Raw genomic sequence first — 18,399 nt, 5'->3', positions numbered from 1 at the left:
TCCTTCCACAAATCCTCAGAAGCACTCCAAAATATCAAACTTAAGTAATTTGTAACAACACAAGGATGATGAACCAGAAAAATGTCGTGTTCAGGATATAGACCAAAGTGGAGTCATCCTCCCCTTTAAGATAATTCAGTTTGTTCAGGATTGGCTGAGGCAGACAGAAGAAGTGAGAGACTGACAGCTGACAGTGGCCAGAAACCTTAAAAATGTGAGAGCCCTCTACCAAAGGAAGAATAAATGAGTAGAGTAGGAGTGGGAACTGAGAGCAGGTTCCAGTTCAGAACCAGTTCCAAATGGTCACAAATATCAAATATCAAGTCCTTTTATCAAGGCCAGTATGTTTCTTTCTGACAGATGCACATTGCAAAATAATGTCATATAACTCATGCATCTTGTCATGGCAAAGAGGAAGAAATTGTCCAAAGCGTGGCTTCATTTCACAAAGACAGATGACAACAGTTCTGTACATTGTCTGTAAAGTGATAATAGCAGAAACATCAGCAATATGCAAAAACATTTCTACACAACATGGGCTTAAAGGAGTGCCATGTGATTGACACTCTACACAGTGCCCATGTCCACTACGGGGGGTAAATATCCTATGTTCTAATAACATAAGCGCCACGTTTTTTTCTTCAACTAAGAAAACAGTGGAGCTTTTACACACCTAACTCGCTCTGCCTTTAAATTCTACTTTCCCTCTAGACTCTGCGCTCACACAAAAAATGATCAGGAATCGTAAGGATATCAATAAAGATCGATTTGCTGAACGTTATGGACAGAAAAGGATAGTGCTAAGACCTTGACAACTGTGCAAGTAAACAACTGATTCTTGTAACACTACCACATGACATAGCTGGAGTTCAACAATAGAGTAAAGTATTTTAATCTGTGTGTTAGAGGCTCAATGACCACACAGCAGTGTCATACCAAAGATGAAAGTTTACATTTAATGTCGCCCACAAACTCTGTTTTCTTCATCTTCTGCCATTTTTGCCTCCACCCATCCCTTCATCCACGCCCCAACAGGCCTCTCTCACAACACAGAGCAGATTACGGACAACAGCGAGCTTCAGCCGCCGCCATTCCTACACTAAGACGTTTTAATTTCTTACTTTTTATCGTAGCCACGCAGACCACTTTCAAACTACTTCCCTCTCGCCCAGCTCCACTTCCAAGCCGCCAAAATCTGCGCCTCTCCCGCCCCAAAATCTTCACTGCCCAACAGTCCCCTGATGACCTCCCCTCCCTGAAATCTGGCTAGAGCTCCAATCTTGGCTTGATGGGGTGCGTGGAATTAAAAACCAGGCAATTACAGTGAAAAAATTGAAATCTTGTGTTTTGTATGGGAGTGGTGTGCCGAGGGGGGGAGGGGATTAGGCTAAAGCTGGACTGGCGGTTGAATGGTGAATGAACCGAAGGGTCCCTGAAAGACGCCACTTGTTATTAGAGTGTGTAAACACTGCCAAGCTGCTGAGAAGCTGGTAAAAACACATCGGACATAAAGACGCTGCCTGTGGACACGTCGTATTATCCCTCAGTACATTAACTGGCTGCTAAATACTTAGATTGAGGATTCCAGCTCTCCCCCCTCCTCCATCTCTCTCTCTCTCAAAGTATCTCACCCTCTGTAATCTTTTCTAGACAATGAGCGAGAGAGGGAAGAGATATCTAGAGAGGAGGAGAGAGAGCCACAGAGAACTACAGTAGAAAGTCTGTTAAGAGTGTTGGATTTATCTCCATCTAACACTGTGGGCTAGACACTGATCTTAACCCACATGAGAGGAGAGTTTATTATTAGAAAGCAAATTTAATGTCAACAAAATATGCCTGGAAATAAAGACAGTGAGCTTCATTAGCACCAAGATACAGACCAAAAAGTTTCACCAGCAAGGAATCACATTATGGTTATCACATTATAAGCTCCATAGGAAACTCTGAGATGGCATGTAGCAAAGGACTGCAGGCTGGAATTGAACCTGGGCCAGTGCATTAAGGACTCAGCCTTAACACTCTACCAGGAAAGGAAAATCCAAGCATTTTCCAAGAAATTTCTCTTTATGTTCACTTTCAGCACCATTTGTTTCTCCTTTAGCTGGATGAAGGTACAAATTACTTAAGGAAGAACCCAATACATTTTGGAGCAGATCCAAACCCAAATTGTAATACAGACATATAGTATTTAGTGGTTGTGCTTGCAAACTTGAATTTCTAGTCTACTGGCCCAAGCATGTGGCCTATGAGTAGCTATTTTAGATGGAGCTATTGTGAGAAGCAATTGTCCCATTTGTTGTCCATTTGTGTCCAGTGCACATTGCTACAAAACCACTTAGATATCAAATCTACTGTAAGCATATATAATATGTACTGAAATGAAGTGTTGTTCTGTGTCATCATCAGTGAGTTTATTTTATGATGGCATTCCTCTTGACAAAACAGTCCAACATACTGAGTCAAATCATTTACTTTACTGCAAATTCAAACACAGGCTCAATCTGAAAATGTTCAACTGTTACGTTAGTAAGCTGAACACACTATCTTTATACCAACACACGTCACAAAGAGAATCATAAAAGGTTTCACAAAGCCATGCATTTGTAATAGGCTACATGCAGCAGATATACAGAGTACAAACTCCACATTTCAATCATACATTTGATCAGTCTGTATTGTCACAGAGTTATATGGCTTCTTGTGCCAAAACAAACTGGGGAGGCAAACATTTCTTGGTGAAGCACACTTGAACTGTAATGACATTACAGGGAATCATTCCCTGGAGTCTAATGAACTAATCATTGTTTTCTTCATCCGTGGAGCTGTGCACAAAGTCACAATCAGAATTCTCCATTTGATTCTCAAGTTGTATAAAATAGCATGTCACCAACAAATGCATCCTCTAAAAAACATGCCACCAGTAAGACACACAAACATGCCTTTGATTTGGCAGCAGTTTGGTGGTCGAGGGATAGCAGAGCTACTGAATGACAGAGATTCAGTCTCTCTTTACGCTGTTGGTGTAGTCCCTGCATGTGCATGGTGAACTGCATGGCCATTATTCTTCATCATTTCCACACTTCCATGATACACTGTAATTTCACCTTTCTCACTCCATGCCATGTGTCACGGGTGCCATTACAACAGCATAAACCAGAGTAAGCCTATATTATTCTTAATATATTGCAACCTATACTCTTTATGTCATTACATTGCTCCCCCACTCCCCCGCTCTGGTGAATGAAACCATCTGCATAGTAAGATTACGCCTGTAATTATACAGCCAACAGCACATGCATTGTCTCTATATGTCTCAAACACACACACACACACACATATACACACATACAGAGTGAGCGAGCGAGCGTCTGGCCCTGCAAGGCCATTATAGTAAGCCACGTGAGCTGCTCCTATTCACAGCTCTCTATTGTTCAGACCAAGGTAAGTAGGGGAGCCTTCAGACTGTAACCACCTGCACGCACACACACACATATGCACACACACACGCACATTGATGTGGAAATGAGAGGTAGGAGAAAGTGAGAAAATAAATATTAAGATGGAAAACAGCTGCTTGTTAGATGTGTGTGTGTGCTTGCATTTTTGTAACAAATTAGATTTGCTATTTACAGTAAGAAGAATGGAAGGATTCACAGTCCAACCAACGCTTTGATTGTAGGTGTATCTTTGTTTTTTTGCATCAGAATGTACCATTTTAAAAAGGAGCAGATCCAAATTTGAAGCCTGCTGCATCATCTTCATTTCAATAAACTTGAAAAAATAGGTCTTCAGACAAAATGTATCTGTCAAAACCAACCAGAATCCATGAGTGCATTAACTTCATTTTCAAAAAAAAAAAAGGACAACTGATGTTTAAGGGACCTGAAGAATTTTATCCAAAATGCAGTTCATCCAAACACAAAAAGAACACCAACTTTGGCAGCAACATTATGCTGCACTAACCAATCAGCAGTGGTCGAAAAAGAGCAGCTCTACATGTCCTAAGTATCAACGTCACAGCTTGCCTAAAAATATCCACATTATTATCCTGTGAGTATTATGACACACCAGGCAATAAGGGCTGAGTCTACTTGGATATTGGACATACAGACCCAAGAGTTACGGCAATACAGCTCCAACTCTAGACAAGGTTCTAGGTTTCCTATTAACGGAGAGGATCGGTGAAGACAGGAACCTGAAAGTGAATATCATTCGCCAATATTGGCTAATGGCAGATACAAGTGTATACGTTGTATATGTCAGTAGTTAAGTAACAAAATGACAGTTAAGTCGGGACCTGGACAAGAAAGATGAGCATGTGTGCAGAATTTAGTGGCATCTAGTGGTGTAGTTGCTGATTGTAGCGGCCTCGCCTCAACCTCCCTCAAGATGACATATTTTGTAGAAGTGGAGATAACAAAAACATAACGATTCCAATTCCCATGTACTTATATGCTGATGAAAACATAGTTATGCATATTATATTCAACTCTATTATACTGTGTAAATAAGAGCCCCATAATTCTGACACACTGGATCTTTTGTTTGTTTTGGGTTTATGTTGAAAAATAAACTAAAATATGGACATAGGCTTTCATAGACTCTAGTGAAGACCTCCAAAAAACAATGTAAATGTGCAACATACCTTCTAAGTAAATAGAGAAATAATATTAGAGATTGGAGCAGTATATGAGTGAAACTTTTAAATGTCCAGCAGTAAAAGATGGTCGGCTCCCAGTGTGAATATCTGGATGCGACCATTGTCCTGCTGGAGGACCTGAGCTACACAGACCAACAGAGTCAGTGTGTATGTGACAGATCTCCAATAGCCTGACAAAAGAGAGAGGGATCAGACAGGATAAACAGGCACACACAACCTCCAGAGGATCTATAGCACACTTCAAATACACATGCAGCGACGGCATTATACGTGTATATATCGCTTTGAGGGGAGAAGCTGACCTTTTTAATGTTACCCGAAGCTCCTAAAACAGACCAAACAGAAGTGATGATTTTTTAATTACAATTAATTACAAATGGGAAAGAATGGCATCAGGGAAGGGATGGAAGGGTGTATTAGGTCCACTGGTGCTTAATAAAGTCCATACAATAAAAATAAAACATCTTTTGTATAATGTATTACTAATATACCCTGAAAGGACACGTATTGCAGAGATTTCATTAAAAGTACCTGAACAGTACATGTGGCCCTGCTGATGTTGTTTGTCTGGGTGAGAGTAAACATGTTAAATTCTGAAAGAACCTTTGCATGTTTCAGAAGAAAAGAGCCACCCAACCAAAACTAATAGGTCAATATTCAAAGGAAAGCACCTCCAGCGGCCTCAACTGTCAACACAGAGGATTCAGATTTTTAATTTGCAGGGAGAGATATTTTATCAGAACAAATACAGAGCGGACTGTAAGGTAAACGGACACTGTTGAAACAGTGAGGCACCACTGAAGGTGAGTTCGCCTTAAATGGAGCAAGCCGTGTTATCTGAGCCAACTGGTTGTCAGGAAATCAAACATCAACAGCGCAGAGCATCATGGGGCAGCAGGAAAGACAAATTTTAGAGACACATAAAAGTGTAATATGGAAGAGTTTCCCACTAGGGCACATCTAACATAATATAATATTTAGAAGTTGATTTTGGAGGGACTATGAAACAGTGACCAATGAAGCAGCCAATCACCTTGATTATGTCATGCTTTAAAATGAAATGAATGTCGACTTTCAGCTGGAAATGGTAAACAAACAGCAATGTCTCTCTTGTGCGAAAGCCTGATATTTTGTTTGACTTTGTCACTTCTACAGCCACCAGAGAGCTCTGTCACTTGAATGTCACCATATGTAGTTTTGGGGCACTCCTCCTGTGTATGTGAAGTGAAATCTATGCTATATAAGTAGCAAAAACTGCAGTCCTTGAACAGCCACTTCAGGCTGGCTACAGAACAAATCTCCATAAGCGCCCATATTAAATTATATTATTATTATAATATTAACATTAAATACATATGAACATTTTTACACCCTGATACAAAAAACAGTTTTGGTCTCTTTGACCAATTTCCTCATTCATGACTGTACTGAGGGTGAATTTCTGTTTAGCTTACCTGTTCAAATTATATTAAGTTTAAAGTTATGCATGATTAACAGCGTGGTAGCTTTGACTGACAGGTGGGGGTCAGGTGTCGTTCAGCCTGCCTCAGGTTCAATACAACACCGGCCAGAGCCACAGATTTTGATGTTCAAAATGCATTCTTTGTTTTTGGAAGGACAGCCAGACAGGATGCTGGCTTGACTTTCATCTGTCAACTATCATACCTCAAAACTTGAGCTTTCTGATGACACGACAGGAAAATAGTTTTGATTCTAAAAACAGTAAGTTCATATGTGGATTTGTAGATTTTTCAGGGTCCTGGATTAACTGATATAATGCCTGTGATACTTAGTGAATGATGCCACACTCTCAACATGGTGACACTGGTAAAAAGAGGTCCAACAGGACACATAATGCAAGATGTCAGATATTCAACTTGCTGATGTAAACATATCTGTGGAAACTTATCTAAGAGAAAAAAGCAAAGGCAAACAATAAAAGTAACATCCAAACTGTAAACATCCATCACAGTTTATAGACCTATATAGAACTTCCTACTTCCACTTTGCTCCATCATAAACTGTCATTAGGACCCATTAGGGGATTATTACCAGGTGATTTAAATTTTCTGGACAATCACAACCTGCCTGATTATGTGACCACTAATGTTTCGTTCACATTTGAATTAGTGATGTTGACACAGGCTTCGATGATTACTTTGGTGGGTGCAATGGTCCGAAGGTGCAAAGATCCGAGCTGGATTTTTCCTTTGAGCATATTCACTTTCACTGTTAGCACAACATTTCATTATACGACCTGTTAGCCTGCCCACAGCAGGAGATCATGTAACTCATATTTAAATGGTTATCATCAGTTTGAAACACACATATTTGTCTGTATTAATTCCACTTTCTAGTATTTCCATCCACACCTTTGCTCCAAGCATCTGACATGTTTTTTTTAGTTTAGTGTGGTGTTCATTAGAAAAACATACAGGTAGCGTAACCTCCCCGCCCTCTCTCTTCTATGTGGCTGTGGGAGGCAGCAGAGCGAGGTGGGCTGCTTTTTTCCCCTTCTCGCTCTCGCTCTCTCTCTCTCTCTCTCTCTCTCTCTCTCTTTTTTTTTTTTTTTACAAGCACAAAATTGTTTTGTGGTGTTTCACGGCTGACAGGTTATGGTAATCCGGGAAGAGCACCGGTCTGGAAACTAATGAACTCAGAAAGAGAAAGAGGGAGAGAGATGAGGTGGCGGTGTATCACAGTATTGGGAGTGGAGTTGTTCTTGTATCATTGATGCTTTATTTTACTTGTTCCCACAGAAGGAAAGAACTGGCATTGTGCTTAATTAAAGTGCATTCAGCTCTGGGATGATGTGTTACTCCGAGTGATTGCTTGACTGCCTGACAGATGATGTGGGTTTGATGTAAGAAATAATGCCAGGGAGCAAGGTGTACACTATTTAACCGCATGAAACCTAATATATTCCCCTTACATTTCCACTTAAACAGCTTCAGAGTTACATAAAGCATCTTTCCCATGTTGCTTTAAAACATTACAAAACATTCTGTATGAATTTGGAAGTTTTTATCACATCAAATAGAAATTTTGCTTTTGATGCACATGATTTTATACACCAGTCTCAAAAATTATTTCTAAAATAGGGTGTCTTTTGTTCATGTAGGTTCTCTACATGCTTGCTGGTTGCAATCTGAAACCTCACTGCCACTACACACTGGACCTTACTGTCCCACAGGAAGCACGTTCATTTGATGCAAGGAAATATACAGAAGTAGTATGAATGAAAGTTGTGAGAGTTAGCAAAAATGTAACAGCAACAAAAAAATGTTTTATTAGCAATACATGAGCCTCGGACACGTATCGTAGTGGCTAGCTCGGTTAGCGCTAAACTGATCACAGGAACTAAAATGAACGAATCACAATAACGCTATATGAGGAGTACCTACAGATAAAGCTTCAACAAGGGGATTTGTCAGTATTTGCTTGGTTACAGATCTGACAAAATGGAGGATATAACATGTCAGCTTTGACTCTACCATAAGTGGTTGCTACTAGCAACAGTATGTTCAACTAAAACCAACTGCCAGTGTCAAAACTGCATTTTTTGCACAAAAGACATGTGACAAAACTTTAAATGTTGTCATTGAATAGGATGAAACTTTTCTTTTCCAAGTTCACCTGTGTTGACCTTAAGACAGTCAGTGGGATGTCAAACGTCAAGGCAGGCAAAAGGAATTAGGAAAGCAGAGCAGATACCAACGCTCTGAGGTCATAAAGAGATGAAGGATGCAGTATTCACACAGAATAGATGAGGATATGATTGTTTAAAACTGGTGTGTGTTGCCTGATTTTTTCTAGCATAGACATGTAATGAGCTGCCCTCACCCCTCTCACTCCCCTCCTGCCTCCAACAGAGAAAACAATTTCCATTTTAAGGCCTTAAACATGATCAAAGGATCGGCTTAATATAATCAGTTCAAAACCCATTTATTACTGTCTCCCTCTATCCCTCCTCCTCCACCCTCCTCCTCCTGCCTTTTCATTCACCCTCCTTCCCTTCCTTCCCCTCTATCCTTTCTTCACCTCTTTCTGTGTCTTTTATTTTCTCCTCATCTGTCCATCCCTACCTCTCTTCCCCTACATCCTCCCACTACCTCTCCATTTCATCATCCTATGTGTGTGTTTGATGTGTGTGTGTGCCCTCAGCTCTATCTAGCCTGAAACAGGTGCTATATAATGGTATATTAATTAGACGAGGAGATGCGCCTTGTTCACTGCAAAGCCCCTTGTGGCCTACCAGGGTCTCACACACCAACACACACACACACACACATGCTAGAGCACACAGCCACCGGGAAAAAAGCCATCTGGGCAAGGCGAGATCCCATGGGAGGGTGTGTAAATATGCGTGTTTGTGTGTGTGTGTATGTGTGCGTGTGTTAGAGAGAGATTTTGAGTGATTGGCCGTGAAGTTGACTGCAGTGATGGTTTTACATGACAATTAACCCTATTAGCCCCGCGCTCACTGAAAGTATGTGTGTGTGTGTGCGTGTGTGTGTTTGTATTTGCCGGATATAGAGAAGAAGCTTAGTGCAGCCAGCTATCCACTTTTGCTTCAAGATACTGGTCCTGACACAACCAATAAAGAACTGAAGGTTTGCTTTGACAAATTAGTAAATGTTTAGATGACGATCTTATATGAAGCCTGATTCTGCAACTGAACAGGCAAAATGATTTACAATAGTAAGTTCTATCATGGAGGACAACATCTTTTGTCAGCTTGGTGTCACAGTTGCAACCTTGCGACCTGTGTATGAGCATGCGGGAGCCCACCAGGACTCCAGGATTTATCTGCCATTTGCATTACTCATTTGTGAAACATGACAAATACTTTTGTCAAACAGCAAAATGTAGTAAACTTTTGTAATGCGTCACTGTTGATCTGTATGTTCAGCATCTGTTCAAACATAAATATGTTATGTATGAGAGGACAGTAAAGTGAAGTGATGAACTGATTTTTTTTTTTTTATTCTGGGACTTGTAAGAATAAATTATAACTGCTTTGAATCCAAACTGAATACTGTAGATCAACAAGTGGTGTGATTGTCCAGTCTGGTGCAGGAAGGGTTCATGTTGACGTCTCAGTGAAGGAAAGAACTGTCAATCATCCATTGTACAGCCCTACTCGAAATCCTGACTTCCTCAGGTTAATTCATCCATGGATAGCGAACCACAATGAGAGAGTGTCAGTATCAAATGTCAGTGTAAAAGGTTTTACCACCTCAATATCTGTCCAGGTAATTTTACTGACTGTTTGACACACACACACACACACACACACACACACACACACACACACACACACACACACACACACACACACACACACACACACACAGTGACGGCATGTGCAAGCTTCAATGGGCTACACGAGCTATAAAGAAAGCTAAACTAACAAGACTGATTGCCAATAACCTTACACATACATGCACGCACGCGCATGCACACGCACCCACAGACACATACACACACTCTCACACACACACACACACACACACACACACACACACACAAACACAAAACATTGCTGAATGCATTCAGGACAGCCCTGCACTGTTCTGACAGCCCAGCCTGAAATCAGCAGAGACAGACAGACAGAGATGTGAGAGACAAAGAAGAGAAACTGACAGTTGAGTGTTTGATTGACAGGACCGTCTTTGGCTTTGGGTGTAATTACTGAAGGGTGGAGGGGGTGGCTGGGAAGAGGGAATACGGGAATACAATAGGGCCTTGAGGGAGGAGGGGGAGGAATCTGGGGTTTAAACGATATGAGATTTAAAGGGCGATGCCAACTGTTTGGGGTTAAACTGGCAAGAGCCCAGATTTACTAACTTATATTTATGAATTATATTTATTTTCTCATAACATGTGGTTCCCCTGAGAGTTTTCTTTCTTTTTATCCGATGAACCAAATATGAATTTCTCATAAGAAACATTTTCCTTCTTATTGTCAAAAGGTGAAAATACCGTGTTTTGACTGTATCAGTTCTAATGTTTGTCTAATATTTTAGTCCACAACCACAAACAAAATTATTATTATTATTATTTTGCTGCATGGTCTGCTGGTGCACATTCACTTCAGAGTATCATATCAAAACGAGTCAACAGGCCAAACACTGACCACCTTGATCACTGATAAAATTTCAACAGGATCCTGACAAAAGTCCTTCTGAGGTTCTAATCCAACAAATATATTAATATGCTTTTTATGTACAGTACATTTCATCTCATAATAGTTTGTTCATCATCGGACAAAAAGACAAAAAGTATTCACTCTTGTATTGAAAACATGTATTAACAACGTTGTTTCTTTTGCAGATCAAACCTTCCCTTCCCAAGGCCACACAAAAAGTAGCTTATGTTAACTTTTGTCACGCATTGCACAGACAAAAATACAGCCGCTAAATGCACCTTATATTAAAGAAGGTAGAACGGAGTGTTTGAGTTGTGTTTGTTTCAGTGTATAGCTGTCTACATAGAATTTTCGAGTTATGTTATAAAGTGTTTGAGGGATTTCTTTTGAGCAGCATAATTATTTAAAAAAGCAAATGTTATAGGACCAGTGTGTATTACTTAGTGGCATCTAGAGATGTTGCTCATTTCAACCATCTTGCCTCTTCCTTTTCTTCCTAGCATGGAAGGAGAAACTATGGTGGCTGCGAAAAACGTGTGAGAGTTTATTTAAATCTGGACCTTTAAATAATGTGAATGTTACTGTTGATCAGAATCAGAATCACTTTTATTCGCCAGGTATGTGTACACACACGAGGAATTTGACTCCGGTTACACTTCGCTCTCTTAGTACAAACATCAATACCTATGTGTATAGACAAGGAAATTTCCTTTTTTGGTGCAATGGTGCATAGTGCAAGGTTGAAATAATAAATATAAATATACAGTGTACAGTGTTTTGAAAGGTTTGTCCAATCCAATCCAATCGAGTATCTTTGGAAATAAGAGTTTTGGATGGTTAGAAAGACTGAAGTTTGAGAATGACTGAGTTTGAAGGTCAACACGGTCGAGAGTGTTTTATAGAGATGTGAGATTATCAATGTCAGGTCTTCTAGTTCCGCTGTTACCACCCACACACAATGCAACAGCTAACATTCTTTCACTTTTTTCCCAAACACAAACACATACATGAACACACCCACAGTTCCCTGGCAGTCTATGAGCCTCGTCTATGTGTCACACAGATTTAGAGATTAATCAAACAGAAAAGCGATGGAGGGAGAGGGGGAGAAATAAGGAGGGAGGCAGGGAACTGGGCCAAGTGCAAGGCCCCCGGCTAGGCAGTTTGTGGGGCCCCAGGAGGACCCCCGACATTGGCTCTCTGGGGCCCTTGAGGAGCCCGCTGGATCATGCACTTGACAAATATTGGGATTGGAGCTCCGGCGAGGCAAAGGCAGCAATGTGTGTGTGTGTATTTGATGTGTGTGTGTGTGTAAACCCCTCGAGCAGATGGTCGGGGATGTTCGTTTAAGACAGACGATTGATTTTAGGAAACAGATATCCAACCTCGTTAAGCAGAAAGCACCTCTGGGACCGGGTGAGGGTGGGAGGGAGGGGGTGAGGGAGGGGTGGTATGCTTGTCTAACCTCTGCCACTGCCAACTGTAGAGAGATGGAGGGAGAGAAAAAATGAGGAAAGAATAAGCGCATGATGGAGGAGAGGAAAACTGCACCTATTGAACTTCATTACTGCTCCCGGAAAGAGAGGGAGGAGAAAAGAGGGGAAGAGAGCGGGGGAAAAGAGGAGAGGATAATGGGGTTAATGCCGACAGACAAGCAGCAGTGGTGTTGGGGTTAATAACACACACACTCAGTCTCTCTGGGGAGAGAAGTAGGTGGGAAGCCTGTATTTGATCTGCGAGTAATACATTAAATGTGTATGAGCACACACTGGTGTAGTCTGTGTGTGTGTTTACAGGCCTGGTTTGAGGCTGTTTTCTTACATAAGTAAATCACCAAGCAGATGGAAATCAGAAGTCATTTAATACACTTTACCTAAATGTAGCTCAGGTTAATCCAATTATCTCATGCCGACATAACATCATTATAAGATTTGACACCACAAATAATAAGCCGGGCAGTGTTATTCTATATTTTCGTCATGGAAAGACCAAAACCATTGATGTGTTTGTCCATTTCTCGAGTCTTATTCCCTGTGGCATACACAGCTTACTGGTTCCAACTGAAGCCATAAAAATTCAACACGTCACAACTTTCATCTTTATAAAGACATTTTTTAAAACGCCTGAGCACTGTAGGCGCCCAAACACAAAGGAACAGTGACTTTGTTCAGGACCATTCTCAGCTACATACACATTTGGTGATGTATAGTGTGTTTTGATGCCAGTTGGGTGGTGTATGTGGGATTAAATATAAATAAACTACAGTACCCAGTTCGTGGTAATGAAGGAACATGAAAAAAATAATAATATCTGAGAATTACAGCGAGTAAAAGTACACATTTTTGAAAAGAAATTATAGTATAAAAGTCAACCTTGACAGTCTGTGTGTGTAGACATAATCAGCAAGCCAGTAATGGCCTGCCCAGGAGGAATGAAAAGAATGGGAGTCAAAAGAGATGGACAAGTCTAAAATCTCAGGTCTCTCAGGATGGATGGATTGATGAAAAAATTAGAGAAATGCAGAGATGGACAAAAACAAGATAAGACAGATAGACCAAGGTGAGAGCACTTATTTTCTCAGGCCTAATGATGAAGACAATAACATGGAGGGATGAAGAGAGGGCGAAAAGCTCCACTTTTTATCGTACACTGATGGGTAACTTTTTTTTTACTCCAACACTTGAAAGCTATCAAATTGCAATTAAGTCCTGCAAACAGCAAAAATGCAGAGGCAATTCACCATAGACTTTCACACTTTCACTGTGGAGGATACACTAATGCACTTCCTGCATTGTCAATTAGTACAGAGATTTTGTGCTGGGAAATGTGTTTCTTTACTTGACAAAGTTCATTATAAATGTATACTCTGGAATGTTAATGGCCTGTTAATGTTAAGAATTAGTTGAAGGACTTTTCTGGACCTGTATAGGTCCTCCAAGACAAGTGTATACGGATATTCAATCCGATACTCGGACTCGTTGCACTTCATAATATCCCATTTAGAATATATATATATATATATATATATATATATATTGTCTTCTTTCTGCTGCCTACTCCATTTTGTTGCTGATATGTATGTTCATAATACTGTTTGAGAATATTCTATTTGACAAAAATTTTAAATTTAGCTGTACTTAAACTAAATAAATAACAGAAGAAGAGACAGAGCAATGGTCCTTATCTACACAGTGGGAACACTACTACATGTATATTAATTTCTGTATTCATTCCGAGTAGCCGAGGCCATGCCTTAACCTTTAGGCTGAGCTGCGATGTTAGCAGGATAGCAGATGACACTGTTCTCCACACTCTCCTCTAAAGGTCTTCCTCCTCTCGTCTGGTATTACACATTATTCCAAGATTTTCTTCTCTGTACTAATCAGGGATGTGACATTGCTGTGGAGGTGTGCAGCAAAGAGAAGATTGATGTGTTTTTTTTTTCCTCGATGCATGAAAAGATGCGACCTGTTAAAATCAAGCCTCTCTACCTCCCTACATCCCTTTAATTGGCTAAAATAATAGCCTTTCATCAATACTGCATTATAAATGCCTGGCACCACCGCTAGTTCTCTCTCCGTCTTTATTTTTCCCACTCCCCACCTCCCCTTTTTTCTCCCTTTTTCTTATGTTCTTTTATTCAATCAAATCATGGTCAGTGCGGATCTCCACTGAGGCCACACTGCAGCCAAGTCTTTGTGTTTCAGCATTAAGAAATTAGAATGGAGACTTCACCACAGAGAGGCAGAAAGGAGAGGTCTCATTAGTCCACAGATCACAAAGAGGAAGATTATCAGTCTGCACACAACAGTTAGAGATTTAAATGACATTAAAGGACATTAAATGGAGCGGCTGTCATTTTGATATGATACCTCTATCTGAGGAAAAAGACAAAATCCAGCGAGGAGCTTTCACCTTTTCAATATTATAGTGCTGCTATGTGATACCAACATCACAGAGGCAAATTACAGCCGTACAAAAGCTGACTGTAGTCAGTGTTTAAAAGAAAAAAAATGTCTTGAGAGTATTTTTCAGTCTCTCTACAATATTAGTGTGGAAAATGAAATCATAGCCTAAAAATGAGAGTTTAAGCTAAATAATGATTATAATACTACATTTCTATACTGTACATATTTTACATAATAAATATACATAATTATATTTTTTCCGACAAGTAAAAATATTTACAAGGCAACACAAATTGTTTGATCAAACAGGATGTTTTTTAGATTTTCTGTCTCTCAGATAGCAGACAGCCTTTAAAGATAACTGAAGATCTGTAACTCTGTGTTTGTTGAGTATAGGAGAGAGAAAAAAAAAAAAAGATGTTTGCCTGTGTTTGTTTTTCCTCTCTGTACGTTTACTTGAATTCTCTATGCACCAAACACAAATTCACATCATGACATTCAGCCGCACTGAAAGCCAGCACGCCGCTCCTTGCCATCCACATGTAATTTCTAATGAATACATTTTTTTTCCTCTCTCTCTGTCTCTGCCTGTTTTAGGCAACAATCATTTGTCATTTCAGGAGCCCTTTTCATACATTTGCTGTAGAGAAATGCTCCATTATCCAAGCTGACTATCTTTTCTCCTGTCTGGAGTGTCTGCACGAAACAGACCAGCAGGGGATTCACAAACACAAAAACACATTACAGTCAACCGACACACACATATCTTCAGTTGAAAGAGAGCGACAGATTTAAGGATGGCTGCTCTGAAGCCAAACTGACAGAAATGCTTTTTCACGTCCGTCCAAATAATATTATATTATGCAAGCGGCGAGGTGCTGATGTTGATTTATTGCACAAGCCAATAAAAACCTGTGTTAATTCCCTATAAAACTGTGCATTGTGGGACAAATGAGGGCGGTATAATGGAGTGTGATTAATCACATTACAGAGACATGGTGTGGTGACATGGGTGTGCACACACACACACACACACAGGTTATAATCCTGAGTCATAACTGTCAACCGTATAGTGGATCACAATGAGTTACAGGACTGACTGGCTTCAACAGGCCACGCCATAATAAAATAATACTCAAATTAGTAAGGAAATTAGACATGACATGGAGTCATATTGTTTCTGTCATATCCAATTAATTCACAATTTTATTCATGAAATTTGCATTGCCTAAGACAGGATTTTGTAACATTTTCTTTAATTCAGAGAAATAAGACAAAATAAAACTTTAATAAAAACAGAAACAAAGTATTAACAAATTTAGCGATCAAATGTGTCAGTTCTGTCCTAAAATTATCTTTCTACCAAAAGATTGCCAGTCCGAGGAAGAAGTGCACTTTTTCTGTTGCCAATATAAATCTGACTCACAATCAAAGCAGCTATATCTAGTATCTATAATCAAATCTCCATACTTTTTTTAGATTTAAAAATCGGAACATTTTCATCGTTTAAACCGGGAAAATTTCTTGTGATTAAAAATTTGAAACAGCGATTGTTTTAATTTATTAATGCAATCCACCTCCCAGCCTGGCTCATGGCTCATGAAGAGCATCTCAGCACAGTACAGCTCTGCAGAGCAGAGCAGAGAGGACGAGTGAAGACTAGTGCTGTGATGCCATCTATTGGAGCACAGGCAGCCTCTATAACAGGACGACGACAGAGAGGAGAGCCTCTTCAAAGCAACAACCACAGAGAGCCAGAGAGACCCAGAAAAAAGCAGCTCTCATCCTATTCAAAAGAAAAGGGGAATTATGAACGTATAGTGGGTCAATTGCAGCTGTAAAAATAAATGGAGAGGAAATAAAGCTGATGTTATATTTTGACAGATTTGACAAAATGAATAAAACGTAAACCAAAATTGGGATGACAAAATGTTATGTTATTGAATTAATTATTATTTAGTAATTAAATGTTTTTATAGACTCAAATTATACACAAAAGCAAGAAAATGTAGTGGAAGTTTTACATTAAAATTGAAACAGATGAATAAAATAAATCTTTCAAAAATACATAAAAAATTAAACAAATTAATCTTTTGTTTTATGAAGACAGGTAATGAAACACCGCAGCATTCTGGATTACGGAGGGAAATAATGATTTTACCTCCTCGATAAAAATAAATAAATACAAATGAGACATGAACAGCAGGCTATGGGTGTGTGTGAAGTCTAACATTAATTGTTTGACAGATTTGAAACACAAGCACTTTAACACCTAATCTGCCAGATGCCCTCATCTCTTACAGGTAAGGCACATAAACCCGCACCAACAAAAACGCTTTCACACTAGAATCTGGTGTAATTTTACACTCAAGCTGCCCGTGTGTGATAGTTTGCTCCAAAATATCTTTACTTGAATTGATTACATGCTTTGCCCGTGGTTTTCTTGCAAAACCTGTGGTAAGAAAATAATACAATGGAATATCTATTGTCCAGTTAGTGTGGAAAATGTGGTAAAGGCTATGAAACAGCATTCAGACTGTCATGAGACATTAGAAGTCTTCAATCAAACAATCTTAAAGCAACTCTAAGACCCGCACAGACCTTAGAAAAATACTGGACAACATTTAGCCTATATAAAAGTAATTAATAGACAAAGACAGATGCCTTGAACAAATAAATGAAACGTGCAAAAAGGATGAAACTACAGACTATAAACTGTAAATGTGTTTGGAAAGGAACCCCAACACTGACTGGCTACTACCTAATTTTGAACAAGGACAATATTGCAGATACTGACACTGTTTAATCTTTAACAAGAATAAACCATCTGTTTTAATTTCATTCTCGCATTAACAATCCACTGATCTTGCACTGCTGCTGATCTCACACTCCTATACCAAAGCTTTTTCTATTTTTAGGTGACATGCCACATTCATGCTGCATATGGTTTATATTTAACTGCACATACAGTACATACAAAAAACAATCTCTGAATGTTTCATGCGAGTGGTGTAAATTTCCACAGAGTGCAACATGGTTTGTATATTACAGATACCTCAGCACACAGGATCCAGTCTTTGGCTATAAGACCTCTCTGTTGTATGAGTGTGATTAAGTTCCTCTGTGTGCTGGAGATAATGAAAAGGATCCTCTTGTTCTCCCTCGCTCCCTCGCTATCTTTCCTCTTCGGTGTCTCTCTCGCTCCCTCGTCTCTTTATTCCCTTTGGTTTTACTGCAGGGGGCACTGATAGCACATTGCTGCTACACACACACACACACATACACACAAACACACACACACACAAACAAGCAAATGCTCACGCAAAATCAGAGCAGAAGCAAGTGCAGATATATGTAACAGTGAGCATAGAAATATAGAAAAATATTATGCAGATGTGATAATAAGAGCTTGATTTGGTTGGTTCCCACCACACTATATCAGTGCTGCTACCTACATTTACAGCAAAACATGACAGAAAACAACAACAGGGAATCTACACTACTGTTTTATTTTGACATGAGCATCATGTCATCACTCACAAATCCTGCAAAGAATGTAAGCTGACAGTGAGAATAGTGGCTCTGATATCAAAACCAACAGTGCACTTTGCAGAATCAAAGCCTGGGATGTTTAGGCTGTGAAAATCAGTGCAAGAACCTAATAAAGATGAAAAACAAAG

The 18,399-nt window shown here is 39.6% G+C and overlaps 1 long non-coding RNA gene across 4 annotated transcripts in view; it reads right to left on the bottom strand.

Moving 5' to 3' along the window:
• The window catches only part of LOC109139169 (uncharacterized), a 166,177-nt gene that overhangs the window by 119,372 nt on the left and 28,406 nt on the right, over window positions 1–18,399 (bottom strand). The window contains exon 1 of one of the 4 annotated variants that reach the window (XR_003464076.1): window positions 12,197–12,236. The exons of the other annotated variants lie outside the window; for them this stretch is intronic. This is a non-coding gene — a long non-coding RNA (uncharacterized LOC109139169). Of the gene's footprint in view, window positions 1–12,196; window positions 12,237–18,399 lie in introns of those variants that run through there. 4 annotated transcript variants of the gene reach the window in all.

The sequence above is a fragment of the Larimichthys crocea genome, chromosome XVII, assembly GCF_000972845.2.
Source record: "Larimichthys crocea isolate SSNF chromosome XVII, L_crocea_2.0, whole genome shotgun sequence".
In the NCBI taxonomy this organism is placed as follows: Eukaryota; Metazoa; Chordata; class Actinopteri; family Sciaenidae; genus Larimichthys; species Larimichthys crocea.
The sequence above is the reverse complement of the archived record's forward strand: the minus strand, read 5'-3'. Positions and strand labels throughout refer to the sequence as shown.